Consider the following 12,061-nt stretch of genomic DNA (forward strand, 5'->3'; position numbering starts at 1 on the left):
AAAAATTCACCGGAGCCAGGTTCCCAGTAAGCACAGTTATGGAAGACGATTCGTGTACGCAAATAAACACGTGGGAACGACTTCTGGGAAACGCGGAAGTGTGTTCGATGTGGTGGCGCAGCACGCGAGCTGGCTGGCAGTCGATCATCTACTGACGGTTGCGCGAGTATCATTACTAACGTTGGACGTCATGGCCTCCCTCAGTCAGACTTTTATACTCAGGGTCACGTCCCGTGGACAGGAATCTGTGTCGTAACTGTATGAAGTACTTGGAGCCACGAACGTATTTACCCACATTAACCTGAGGTCACGTTCCTCGTCCTATCACCGTGTCTGAGCTACGTAGGGCACTTCACAAGCAACGCCACACCCCTAATAACCCGGACTACCGTCGTATTGCCTGGGTCAACTTTTTCACTTGGGGTCGGCATCTTCCATCGAGCGTTAGGATGTGATTTCTCTGCTGTCACAGAATATTGGTTACAAAATGCATTTATTCCTTCATGCCAGACAATAGAGTTAATGTTCAACTTGGGTGATAAAGATCGTACCAGACGGTGCAATCTATAAAATCCAGTACGGGGTAGAGACTGGATGGAGTTTGTTGTTGTTTGAGATTAAGCCTCACTACAGCTCAGGATGTGCGGGTCCTATGCTCCGAGGCGGCACGCAAGGGAGTGAGGGGAGGTTGAAGAATTCAAATGTACGAGGTAAACTATTACTCCGTTTCTTATACTTTTGGTCTCTGGATTATGCTCACGACAGGGAGCTCCTGAAGAATGGGACAGAAATCTTCTCGTTTTCGTTGATAGCTTGCAAGTTTTCAAATACTAATGATCGTCTACTTTAAATCGATAAGCTTTGTTAGTTTAACAGCATCAAATGTGGTCAAAGAGTTTGTAATAATCACGGTTAATGTCCTTTTTTTTTTTCTCTCTCTCTCTCGGTGAAAAAGAATGTATCTCAGTATCCGTTATCTCTGTAGCTATCTCAATATCTGTTGTCTCTATTGCTATCTCAATATCTGTTGTCTCTGTTGTTGTCCTTACTCAGGGACGAGCACAACCCAGCCATCGGATGTACGCAAAACCCTGGTTATTTCAAGGTGTCTGCCGCAAGACCCTGGTTTATCTCAATCTCACACTATTACTCGACAGTACACGACCAATAAAAACCCACCGTGTCATCTAACGTTCCTTCGACTTGCGACGAAGAAGAATATATGTTTGTTCTTAGGTAACTTCTGTGTGTATCAGTAGAAGAAATCTTTATCTGTGTGTCAGCTTCAGAATATCAATCATGAGAAAAAAGAGCGAAAACTGCTTCTCCATAAAAAAAAAAATAATGATAATAATAAGCTTCCGTACGAAGCGTGTCTTACCCTCAAGGGCTTGGCGCCGCACCACGTCCTGGGCACGACTCAAGTGCCAGACGCGCGACGCTGCCAAGTTTGCGATGACGGTCGCCATACCTCGAGGAACTGGAAAGATGCCAAACACAAAAACAAATAACAGAAAAAAGAATAAGATAAATGTTCCTCCTTTTCATCCTCGGCCGCAAAAGGTAAGTAATTTAGCATAAAGATAAATTATAATCAAATGCTCAGAAAACAGATACATGCACACGTATAAACACTGACCAATATGATAGAACTAAAACAATTTGGCTGTTAAACAAGGGGGTAAACATTAATAATAATGATTAACAACCAGGTTTTACTCCCTTAGCCAAAACTTTTTTTTTTTTCGTAGCCTTGCCAGGAAGAAAACTCTATTCTTACATGTAACATACATGTAACCCGCTGTTAAACTTTATATATATTGTTTTAAACAATCTTACTTTTTCCTTCAGAGCGAGAAAAGGACATTCTCCTCTTAGACAGGTTTTGACTGGCGAAGTTCACGCCAACTAAAATCTAACGTGAAGGTCTTTCTCGCCCCGTCGAGTGGAAAGACCCCACGAGCCACGTGGATGTTGCTTGACATTGACGGCCTTCATGACCTCTCCCTCCCTCCTGGCAGCTGATAAACCCAAAAAACCGGCCATTTTCGTTGAAATATTTAAGGGTTACTGGGACGTTATCATCACACATTCATACCATCTCTTCCCTAAAAGAAATTTTCGTGAAGCCGCCCCCCCAAGGCCCGCGAGTGCGACTGGAGTAACGATGAAGAACATAATAAAGACATATGGAGATAAATCGACTTCATCATACTGACATAAACGTACATCATACCTGAATGTACACGACATGCGAAAGTGATATACGCAATACTAAAACACATACGAAAAATGATGTCCATAGTGCATATAACGTAGAATAATGCAATTCCACCTCGAAAGGATTTTATGAATCACGAAAAAGAAAAAAAAAAGAAAATGCAGAAAACAGCAGAAACATCCCGTTTAAACACAACCCTGATCAACACCAATCATCACTGTGGTAAAACTTTATGAATGTTATGGTCAGTCAGTAATTAACCTGCCGCTACCACAGTGCTGCACCCAGTGCTTGCGTCTTCTAGAGGCAAGTACTTGAGCACGACACTACGTAGACCTTACGACGAACGGTGCGCAGGGGGACGCAGGCATGGAATTTGACCTGGAGGCTGGAAAAGAGAGAAAGCAAAGACGAGACACTGGATAATACGTTCAATATGCATCGGATGAATGGTTGATAAGTTTGGTAACCCATCTGGAATCTGAATCCAGTCCATCTGGAAAGGAAGGAGAGTAAAGGGGTGAATCCAGGATGCCTTCAAGCCGTGTCACCTATTGATTTCATCTGAGGTGGTCGACCTCTGCTAAGGTTGCTGGGAGGAGGCTCTTCTTGAGCAGTGGTGGCAGTCCACAAAGGATGGTTTGCACAGCCTCACACGAGGGGATGTGCCACGGGCTGAGCAGTCGTTGGTCCTTCGCTCTCATGGAGACAATCTGTAGGTCTCTGAGGTCATCATATACAGCTGTCGGCATGGCCAAGGCGGCGGTGGTAGTGAGGAAGTACCTACTGAGAAGCCTAGACCTCGATTACATTCCACTGTCGCTTGGGTACATTTTCCCTTCACTCGGGCAACGCCTCCACATCTCCAGCTTACGTTTGTTTACACAGGGTACACATTTGACGACTTACTTATATATATATATATATATATATATATATATATATATATATATATATATATATATATATATATATATATATATATATATATATATATATATTTGGCCTTGCAACTACAGGCGATCTATTTCTCGTACGGCTAATGTAGTGAACCTCTTTATATAAAGACGTTTGCTGGCTAAGATCACTTGTAACTAGTGACATGTGTTGACTGGAAGTCGTCGTTGGTGAACGCACTGCAATCGTATCTCTGGTAAATCTGGTTTTTCAAAAAAACTGGTTCAGTAGACGAGGAAAGTATAGTGCTCATGTGGCCGAGATAAATATTGTTTTGAAGCACATCCCACAGTCGCAAGGGTGTGCGTGTTTGGTGAGTGTAATTGACGAGGAGAGATAATAATTCAAACCTGACTTAGAGGTTTCTCTCTCTCTGTCTCTCTCTCTCTCTCTCTCTCTCTCTCTCTCTCTCTCTCTCTCTCTCTCTCTCTCTCTCTCTCTCTCAAGATGCTCCAGCGCTCGTGGGAAATTTTTTTTTTTATAACACTTCTTAATGTCAACAAACCATGTGTGAGAAATGTACTCAAGTCCCCAAGGTATGACCCGACTGGGAAAGACGTTATTCCTTCCTCTCCGACTGAACAAAACCCACAGCAGATCAGAACAGCTGGACCCTATAATGTCTGTTCTTATCTCTGTGGTGAGTGACCCAGAAAGATGGATGCGTGGAGCAATGACGACACAGACTCCTCCAATACAATGGGCTCAGTAGCACTTCACATTAACATTGGTCACGTACCTTTCCACATTCAGGTCGCATCTCATATCTTCAGCATCGCGGGAACATCCAAGAAATCTGCACCGTGTTGAAAATGAGTACGGCACCGTGGTGGGTGTTTAGTCCATTCTAAATTTGTACGATACACCACTTGGGAGGGAGGACTGAGGGCTGCTTTCAAGTGCGAAAGTCTGCAATCAGATGAGGTACGAGTCAGACTTAAATTAGACTGCTAGTGAGGGTGGGTGGTTGGGAGGACTCTTTCTTTTCTCTCAGTGGGAATACGGACTTACATATGGCCAGCTACATATCTAGGTTGGTTTACGTGGGTCTAGTGATGGACAAAATCCTACCTGAGGGTCATCAAAAGGAGGAAGAAGAAAGGGGCCGAAAGATGAATATAAAATTGATTTTCCTCATACCACCGTCGTACCTAACATACTCTGAGGCAGCTCCAGTCTGTAGCCAAAGGTCGCCTGTGTTCAACCCTGAGACACTCGGCCGCCCTCGGCTGACCACCTGCTCCGAGCTAAATTATAAATCACTGTTTCTGTCTCCTGGAGAAAGTGGGACAGGTTGTGGCCCCCCTCAGTGAAACCTGGGAAATAGGCTGATGATCAAATAATGAAGTGGAACTATGGAAATGTGGTGGCAACGTCACAGTGAAGGGATAGAATACTAATATGTCAACATCTCAGCTCACGAACACAGAAGTGGGGAAAGAGAATGAATCACTGTTTTCTTCCAAAAGGAATATGGACAGACTATAAGTATTAAAAGACTGTGACGCATAGTGTGCATGGCAAGCTCCACGCTCTCCTCCTCCTCCTCCTCCCCAAGGAGATCAGTGATAATTCCTCTCAGTAATCCTCTGTTTGACACACACACACACACACACACACACACACACACACACACAGCTGAGAACTAACAGTCTGTATACAACAACTCTGCTGCAAAATAGGTTGAATCCATGATGCCTCACGAAGAATCAGTTCAGCTCAGGGCATAATGAGGCAATGAAAGAATTCTAAAGACGTTATGTTCATCTCTCTCTCTGTTACCCAGTTACAGGATCAATCTATCATAGAAATTTTCCACCATGTATTCATCCCAGCGACACTCAAGATGACTATACTTACCTTCTTTTGGCGAAAATCAGTGAGCATAAATTATGTGTCTTTTCCCACCTGCACCCTCAGTAGTTACAATAGGTAACTATGGTAATCCTTTTGAAAATGTTTTCCAGATTCAAAATAATATCAAACACCTTTGCAATTTGCATTCTGAGCATGAACAATTAGTGAAAGGCATTAATGCAATACAATTTTTCTAAAAGCAAATTACTGTGTAAATTAATGAAAGGACCCAAGACTAACAGGTGAAGCCATGAGAGTGCTCCTTGCATCTATCAACTGATAGATAGTTAGTTAGTTTGTTTGTCGGTCTTAACGGCTAGTGACTTATAAGGAAAGTCACTAGCCTCCAACTCTTTTTGCTGTTATATGCTCATGTTTAAAATACCTACTTTTCTTGTCATGAAATAGTTATACACTAAATCTAAATAATAAAGTTAAATGGTCGATGCAGGTTATCAACAGAAACATTCAGAGGGGGCCAGGTGAGGATATTCCAAAAAAGGCCCAGTCCTCTGTTCTTAACGCTACCTCGCTAACGCGGGAAATGGCAAATAGTTTAAAAGAAAGAAAAGATATATATAGATATATATATATATATATATATATATATATATATATATATATATATATATATATATATATATATATATATATTATCAGCATTATACTGATAATAAATTTGCTTCTACCGTCTTTTTGCAAACTTCCTCATCGCTATAAGTTCACGTACACAAAGAATCTTGGAAATACTATTTCCCTATTATATACTAAACACGTGCAAAGGAAACACATCAGCTGAGCTCAGGTCTTGACTTGGCATACTAGCTTTCATTAGGAAGGCCTTCAGCTGCGCAAGAATATTTTATACCCTAATATACGTCCTTGTTTGGGTACAACCTCAGCAAGGTCGAGCAGACAAAGTGCTAGTAGCTGTCGGTATTTTAGCGTTAGCTTTTAGTGTTCCTGGCATCAAACTGAATGTTTAGCGGGCTTCATTCTCATTCACTATGGGGCAGTCAACGAGTTCTAGGGACACATTATACTCATATCAGAAGTGGCATTATGTCCTTCTTCTACCCATATAAAATCATACATACCTAAGTTTGTTATGATTTAGGAATGTTAAGAAAATAAAGTGCATTTTCTCGCTTAACATTCTGGCCTGTGTGTTTAAGCTCTGGGATAAACTTAAAAATCTTTATTCAGAAAAAACTAAATGCTTGGGATATTTTCTCTAAGTGCTTTTTCAACGTTATACTTCACCCTCATGTACAAAAATATTCAATCTACTCAACAGCCCTAAAAAGAATATGTCAGATAGAAGAAATTCAGGAAATACAACCTGACCATGGTTTATTACATATAAACATGATAATTACCGCCAAGGGAAAATCTACACATTTTAAAGACGCAGCGATACTCAGAATATGTCACGTGTGTAATCACTGAGAACCTACACAGTACACGACGCTTCTGACTTTTTATAGTATTTATATAACCCAATAATTACAGGAAACGGAAATATTGGTTGGTGACTGCGCCCACGTCACTTCCCACCTCATGTGTGTCACTAAACCCTTCGAGTGTGACGGCAAAACCCTTGAGGACGATGGCATGAGCTTTGACCTTAAGTCTTGAAGGTCAGGTCAAACGTCAATCTATCATACCCAAGGGTAGTTCCCTCACGCCGTCGCGTCGTTCCCAAGGACAGTCTGGCTGTTATCTCTCATTCGTTTCGTGCAGCTCCCAACTCTTGTCCCTGACTCTTATCATCATCATCCCCTTTTATTCAGTCTACAATCAATTAATCAATCAATCACAGAAAAGCTTTTGCTAAGAAAAAAAAAGTGTAAAGTAACGTGTTTGATAAGGTTTCCTACTCTGCTTCTAGCTCTATGTTCGCAGCTATTCAGTCCAAAATACACAGTACATACATCACTGGCAAGGTAGGTCAGTTTATAGGTCAGCAGGTGAACTACTGCAGTAATCAAGCGGGTCAACAGCTATATAAATCATGTAAGCAATCGTTCACGCCACCTGCAGGTAGGTGTACTCTTTATAACTAATTTCAATGTCCTTCTTTGTTTCCCTTGACCATTTTTTTTTTCTTATCCTTCTTCTTATCACTCAAAAATGTTAGTTTCTTTTACCATATCACGTTAGTATTTGGGAAGTTTCCGTGGATCGTTAGTTCTCGTTACCCCTGCAATTCTCCTATGAGGGTTAGACTGTCATATTTCTAGCTGCTCTCGATATTTCGCCATCACTGGTTGTGATAGAATCCCAGATATCGTCTGAGATTTGTACGGTAACCATTTTCTTCTAAATGCGGTCCTCTGTAACAACTATATTCTATTTCAGACTCATACCCGGTAAGCCATGATTACGTAGACCATCTGGCTATAAAAACTAATGGAGAAGCATAAACTAAATCACAAAATATAAGGAAATAACCTAGTTCATCTTGAGAGTGAGAAAATATTAACAGCAACTAAACTTCCATTTCAGCGTTTGACGTAAGGGTGTGCGTCACCCAGTGATGGACAAAGATGTCATCAACAGAGCAGCGTGTGGGATATCAAGATTCCGCAACCAGCAGGGGATCTTGTGCTATACATTCGAGATTGGAATTGCTTTATACATCTCAAGGATGATGAAACATATTCGGTTACCAATAACGGCATTATATCTGATGGTTATTTAGGATTCTTGATAATGATTACATTCCTTACTAGCACATATCTTATTCGAAATAGTTGCAGTTCCTCAAAGCGCGATCGACAATCTGTTCAATAAACGTTAAGTCTAGGTCAGGTTAGACTACAGAATAATATACCAATCGCATTGTTCGTCCTTTTTACTGGCTGTTGTGTTAATCGTTCAGAACGGTAAACACTGCCTATCATATCTCCATCTATTCATCGAAGGATAGCCAAGAATTCTGGTTGGTCGATTTCCTTTTCTTATATAAAGCCTTGTCATTTGATAAATGAGTCTTTTCACGCGCATCTGGTCATCCGTACTCTCATGCTCATACACACAACCTTCAAGCATTGACGCAGACTCGACACCCACAGTAAAAGTACATTTGTTTGTGAATGAAGTCTTTCCAGACGAAGAAAATGTTTTCTCAACAATAAATGCATCCACTCGAGAAAAATAAACGAAAAAAAAGGACCATGAACCGCATCATCTACTAAGCTTTGATAGTGGAAATTTGTTTACTCCGAAGACTTTGTTTACTTCGTAGTCGATATGGAGAATTTGTCAATGGTGTGACTGTGCGATCCACAAAATGCATTTGATCTGCAAAATACGCCAGGTAGACGGACGAACCCAGTGCCAAAAACACGCCAGCAACATTAAGGAACAAAATGGGCAACAATGAAGCTAAGAAAACAAATAAGACACGGAAACGTCCAAGCTGCGAGAACAACACAAGTGTAACAAAATGGAAAAGAGGACGCGTGTGCAAATGCTAAAACACTTGCCAAGAAAACGTGCCAACAAACCATGTGCCAACTACGAGAAAGTGCATCGATGATCAAGAAATACCGAGCCGTCTGCTGAATTTTTTGCTTTCCATTAGTGTAAACTTCCTCATACATGATGGAAAGAATGCAAGCGACACGGCACATCCTAGCCCGCACTAGTGTAGTTAGCCGAACGTAAGCAAAGCGTAGTTCAATTATCTTTTTGTCTCATGCAGAATCAATCTCAGTAGCTACACTTATTCTAATCGACTCAGACAAAACCAAATATAAGGCCACACAATAGATCTAACTTGAGATGGTGACCATATGTATCTTCTTTTCCAAAAAAGGACTAGAAATGTGTCCCTAGACAGATACAACCAAACAAGATTGCCCTTGACCTAATCCATGACACTGCTGATCGGGCAGCCACACTAGCATGACGGGAAATCGCGGTCAGCAAATACCCACTCACACGCATCTGTTGTACACACCACACCACTACACTGGCCCTTCAACCTTCATCGCCGTACGCGAGTAGCGCCAACACTACAGGTCACAGCTTTAACTCAGATCCATTTGCATTTGACTCGACCCTTACGCGTCAGATCAAAAATTCAGGCCATCATCAAGGGTTCTGTACCTCCGCGTTCGAGAGGTTAAACTCTTGACACATCATCATCATCGTCTCCAATGCTTCGGTCACACCAGAGCCGCCCTATCACATCCCATCCATCCCCCCCCCCCCCCCAAGGTTCTTATCGGGACGAATACTGTGATATGTTTGACATAGAAACCCGGCTGAAATACCTGAACATAAACAAAGATTCCAGAGCAAGTCACTACACGTGTGCTGACGTATGGAAGGAGACAGTAAAGTGATATGAACATCAGCGTATATTTACAGCTGAGAAAGTCTTCGTTCATGCTGGGGCTGGGTTGGGGGAGGGCATTGAGCTCTGGGGTATAGTGGGGGTAGGATCATGGCTGGCGCTCGTGGTGTACATGTGCTCCCGCTGCCGACCTTGACTGCGTGGCCAACCCTTGGCGCCTCCACCAACATGCCGCCCACCAGGGTTCACTAATAAATACATACCAGCTGGGGAAACCCTCCTCCCCTTCTTCATAATCGTGCGCTTGTTTTAAGTGAGGGTCGCACGGCTAGACAAAATAAGAAATGGAAGATGACTTACACCATTACACCATTATTTGCGTCTAGAATACAAGGGTTAGAAAGTTACCAACGATTTTTCCTTGAGTGGGAAGAAAAACAGGTCCTGCGAACTCCTGCTACGTCATGGGATAAATTTGTGCGTCCAGCTATTTGCAGCCCACACCCGGAACAAAGACTGCAGCACCTCTTAATGCACTCCTTTTACTTACTGAGTTTTCAACTATTCCATGATTTTGGGCACCTAACTGAACTGAAGCTGGATATGATTCCGTGAATGTGGCTGAGATGCGCAGTTTACCATGCACAAGTCAAAGAACTGTTGTAGTCCCGACAGATCTGGGCTGTGCGGTAGAGGATAAACAACGACGCAGACATGTTGACCTTAAACTATTGCCAAGAGAGATTTCTTAGCGACGAGGAACTTCTCTCTCTCTCTCTCTCTCTCTCTCTCTCTCTCTCTCTCTCTCTCTCTCTCTGAGCTCTATAAGACCTTATGAATAGCTCGGCTCAAATACTGACTTCGAGAAGGATATTCTTCTGTATCTTCATAATTTGGAACATTTTGTCAATGTATTACAGATAATAGAAGATTTGACTTGTGCAGATTAAGGGCAAATACGTCAAATGTATACTTTCTAGCATTTGTTTTGAAAATGAACCAAAGTACTTATTTTTAAAGAATGAAATATTGTTTGGATTAAGTAGTTGGTAAACATAATATATACTTTCCTTTGCTTGTGATATATAGTTGTGTATGTACTAATCATACAGTAATTTTCCATGAAGAACGTGAGAAAACGAGATGAGAAAACTTCCATCTTTTAAGCCTTACATGTCCTGAATAAAGAAATAAATAATTTAGAGCAGTCTGCCATAACATCTTTCAAAACTTCCATTTCCCCAATAAGATACTCATTTAAACAGGCATTCAATAACATGAAAAAAAAATATTCCAATAAAACCAAATATGCATACGTTCAGATTTAAACATTTTGGGTTTGTGATGTTTAACTGAGCCTACTTCAGGTTAAACACTTGAACTGTGCACCGTCATGACGGGATCGACCCTAGGTGTGTGTGTGTGTGTGTGTGTGTGTGTGTGTGTGTGTGTGTGTGTGTGTGTGTGTGGAGAGAGGTGTTAGAGAGAGTGTCTCTCCAAGGAGAGCGAGAACGTAATATAACCAACCGCAAGATGACTAATGTTCCAGTCATATAAAACATTTCATTTTCGTAAAGGTAATTAACCATCTTAAGCTGAGAAAAGATAACAGCTGACCACACTCCGCTTTGCTCTTATCTCTGATGAGTGGTGGACAGGGAACTCAAGAGTGGACCAGGGAAGGAAAAACGCAAAAGCCTTCAACTCTTTTGATATGGAATGAAGTCCTGCCTCAAACATTTGCCCCTGATCGACCCAGAATCATGATAAGCAAGATATCAGACTTAGGTTAAAGTGGATTTCTGACCGTCAGTCAAGCAGCACTGCCTTACGTAGAAAGATCGCACGCCTGCCTATGTGGGTCTGAGCGCATCAGTCAGGAGCGTACATTAATACCTTCAAAAAAACGCCAAAGACCAGCTTCATCAAGAATGCCATCATTCACCAAAATAACCACGAAGAGAATAGTTACTTCTCTTGCCATAAACGTTAATCGCCCCCTTGGCCATTAAGCTTACACCTACCACAAACAAAGTAAAACTACAGTAGTTTCCCAACAAAACAACCGAACGTAGTTTGAAAACTATCAAGGCCGTTAACTGGGTTCACGCGCAAAGACTTTCGAGAACCGTAGACCGAAGGGAAATCGGGCATGGCTCAGAATTATGTCTAACACCTGAAGAGGGTGTTCAAAAGTGCTGGATAGATGGTGTAAACTGACGTTGGCAGCCTTAACTGTCCCTGGCAGTTGCTAGGCCTTAAGCCTACCAAATAACCAAACAACCGAAACAAAGGCTACAGGTCACGAAATCTGTACTAGGCGTAGACCACAAACACCTCCTGTCTTGACCATCAACCGCCAAAGTCCGTGGAAGTTCAAGGCAGAGGTTATCCACAGAGAAAGGTTACCGAGAACAATAGTGAAACATCGAGGTTGGCGGAGCTAGTATCATGAGTTATTCTCTTCTGGGTCAATACTGACAGGAGAAAAACGTGAGTGAACTGTTTTACTGAGGATGGACTCTGTTCGTTGCACTGCCAGTATTTGTTCCGGAAATTACTATGTGATGTTTAATGTCAGTAAACTATGAGGTAACAATGCAAAATATCCAACAGAATCCACTAAATTGCCTTTGATGTTTAGCTTAGTTTGATGTAACAATAAGAATTATAATACTTTTCCCCCACATCATAACGACTTGCAAGGTCGCATCCGTCTC

This window comes from Panulirus ornatus, chromosome 16 (genome assembly GCF_036320965.1).
Source record: "Panulirus ornatus isolate Po-2019 chromosome 16, ASM3632096v1, whole genome shotgun sequence".
Classification (NCBI taxonomy): domain Eukaryota; kingdom Metazoa; phylum Arthropoda; class Malacostraca; order Decapoda; family Palinuridae; genus Panulirus; species Panulirus ornatus.